This window comes from Amphiura filiformis, unplaced genomic scaffold, assembly GCF_039555335.1.
Source record: "Amphiura filiformis unplaced genomic scaffold, Afil_fr2py scaffold_42, whole genome shotgun sequence".
Lineage (NCBI taxonomy): Eukaryota > Metazoa > Echinodermata > Ophiuroidea > Amphilepidida > Amphiuridae > Amphiura > Amphiura filiformis.
Window position 1 is genome coordinate 470,231 of NW_027305506.1, and position 3,646 is coordinate 473,876.

Consider the following 3,646-nt stretch of genomic DNA (forward strand, 5'->3'; position numbering starts at 1 on the left):
TCTTGAACATGATAGTTATGTTAAGAAACCAGTAATCTCTATGCTTCATAGAAATGAAATACATCTCTTCCCAGTAATGCTTGTGTATAATTATTTTCGCTTAATAATTAGAGCCCTAATATTAATGACAAGTTCCATGTTTTTTTCTCATCTGCCAGGTTTGTGAAAGTTTAGGCCTATTGAAAATAAATCTCCATGTGTGAAGAACTATGAGTAAACATCTTATCAAGGCTTATATCTCCGCTTTGTGAAAGTAAAGCAGTATGCAGACTCCGAGTATTAGACGTACAATATTGTATGTAACATATCTACGTTATTTAATCTATTGCCATTCTATTTCCAGTAATGTTTAAGTTCAAATGAATGTTTGATGACGTAAAATCAATAATATGTTACGATAATATCTGGTAGAAATATATTATCGATTTTACGTCATCAAACATTCGATAGAACTTAAACATTACTGGAAATAGAATGGCAATAGATTAAATAACGTAGATACGGTATGTTACATACAATATTGTACGTCTAATAAAAAGTCTGCATACAGCTTTAAGGCCTATTGAAAATAAAGTGTCCATGTATGAAGTAGTATGAGTACATCTTATCAAGGCCTAATCTGCATGGTATAATTGAATAATGATATAGTGATATTTGATTAGAAAGCTTATTTTGTTTGAAACCTAGTTATAAATGCAACAGGATCCTTTTGCATGCTGCATGTTTCTGTATCTTGCTGACAAGTTATGTGTCATTAAATGCATCATGGGTGTGATATAGGCCTAGAGCGTTTTAATCTGGGCCTCTAGCAACTTCTGCACACCATGAATAAGGTTCAGTATAAGGCTAAACAAAATGTTTCCTGTAGGTGACTTAAAACCTAAATCGTCACCCTCATAACCAAACTGCCTAAGTCATTATTACATGTTTCTCATTTGCAATTTTGATTTTCTGAGTAATAAACCCATAATTAATCAAATTTCCAGCCGCATTCTTAATTAACTTGTGGAATACATCAAAAGAGATGTAATAATGACTTAGGCAGTTTGGTTATGAGGGTGATGAAATGCAAAATGAGGTTTTTAAAAAAAAGATATTTTCCAAAGTCAGGATCATTATGCCCCCTCAAATCACTCATTGAATGTCAAGTCTTTGCACAATTAGTTAGATATGAAAGTTGGAACAAATTACTATACACCTGATCCGTGAACTTTGTCTTTTTTAAGACTATTCTTGTTAAAGGTTATAATATAGGGTCCCATAAAACATTTTTTTCCAAATTTCAAACTGTCATTATGATAGTATTTCCCATGATTCTTATTCAACTTAAAAAGTCCATTTTACGGAATCAACCCTGTTGCGATATTTGGATGTTACCCTCTGCGTTTTGTTGAGGCACCCACATCTTATCACATACGGTACACCTGCTATAGATGTTGTACATCATTCTAGATTATCTTATAACTTTTGCTATATGTTATCAAGCTCTGTGAAGATGAAACTTTGTTTTAGTTTGAATAAAGATAAAACAAATAAACTTAAATTTGAACTTGAATTGCATCTTGCTTACGTGTGACCTTAAAAAAATGAAATGGAGTTCATATTCACAGAAACTGATGACCTAGTCCAATGTATAAAAATACACATGCATGATGAGTGCATGGGTACACTGTGCTAACCATTGGTCCATGAAGTCACCTGTTGCAGCAAGCCCAGCCTACCATAAATGAATAAAATAATAAAATGGTAAATCAGACATGCGTAGAACTATGTATTCATGCAACTGATAGTGACTTTATATGCTATGTGTCGTTATTTTCAGCTCTCATACAGACAGCTAAATGCAGTAACTAAGTTTTGTGGAAGACATTCACACTGTTGGGCGTTGCTCACTTTCACCGGATATACCTGCCAGGAAAGGACGCTTGTGGAACTGGACTCTTTTAACACACGGGTAAGTTTGCCCTTTATTTATTTTATTTTTAAAAACAATAATTAACTTCTTGATATCTACACTGTAATTTATGTAGAGAATTTGGGGAAAAGGTTGACTTCCGTTGTTCTCCACAAATTAAAAACTTGCAGAATAGTTTCAAAACTTATGTTAACAAACATATCTGTACATACTGTGGTTGTTGCTTAGTGGTTTTACATATATTCTACTGAATATGACAGGACGAATGTGCGTAACAAGTGTAATATAGTTAATGTTACATTTTTGTCCAAAACGATATGCTTAGAATAATTACTGTACCTTTTGGACCTAGCCCTTCAACTTTCATTGTAATTTTGTGATGTTCAATTATTATTACAAATTACAATAGATATTAAATTATGTACATGCAAATGCCAAATATGTGGGGGAGGGGTGTGTAGGAAGTTAACTAAAAACTACTTTTTGCCCATTGTTACACAGACTACCCACCCTCTACTTTCTTCACTAATTAGCACTAACCCATCTGGTACATCCCTTTGCCAGGGCGGGGCGGGCAACAAAAATTACCTCCGACCATACCACTCTGAGCTTAGGGTTAAAGAGAAGTATTTAAGTTTGTATGGTTTTATTTAGGACAAATTGGCTGTTGACACCAATTTAATTACTTAATGTTAAACTCCCAAAATGGAAATCATTCTATTAAGTGAAACACAAGCTTCATTAAAGCACAATGAGTTTAATATCAATGTTAATTTTGCCACTATGTGTATGAAAAAAAGCTAGAGTATATGACTTTGACCCAGCAGTTTGCGTATTTGTGTGGGTGAACAACAGTTGATTATGTAAAGCATTCATTAGGAGCATTGATGTGTGAATGCAAAAAGGGTGTATCACAAATAGTAACGGGCCAATGATTCCATTTATACTTTGCCAGACTATCAAACCAGAGGTCCCTGATCAAACATTAGATAATGTTATGTTGTGTTAGATTATGTTGCGCATGTAACTGAAGACTTTTCAAAAAGTAGCTCAGCCATTATAAATATGCATAGATAACTTAAAAACTATTAGTCTAATTAACTATTTGGTATTTGAAAACACCAGGTAAAAGCAAATTTAATTACAGTAATTTTGACACCTCATTTGTTACAATTGGTTGAATATTGTGAATATGATTAAAAATTGTAGGTCTTTTTGGAAACTTCATGTGTATCTTCAATATGATACGTCAAAATTTTCATGTGGTGGTTGGCTTTTCCTCCAGATACATACTGTTTGATTCAGTCTTATTTTATAACTTAAAGACTTTTTTTACCAACTTCAAATGAAAGCCCAGTTTCAAGTTGTGAGCAACCGATCAATTTCCCTGACTTTCACTCCTCTATTGACCAAACCTTCAATTTATGCACACCACTAGTGTATTATGTGGTAAAAGGGCACTATACCAAACCATTGTCTCAGTTGTGATTTTATTTGCTTGCAAATATTTTTTCTATATGTGAAATAGAGCTAAATCAATTAGGCCTACTTCATGCCAATGTTATCCCCTTTTACGGTAAGGTACGTTTTCCAACACATTTTCAAACTTGTTTTCATGAATGGTAAACTTATTTCTTTCTTTAAAGCCATTATGAATGATTTTGGTCAAATTTTGATTTTGTTATTCTTTTCCAAATATTTTTACATAATCTTAGTAACAACTGTCAAGAA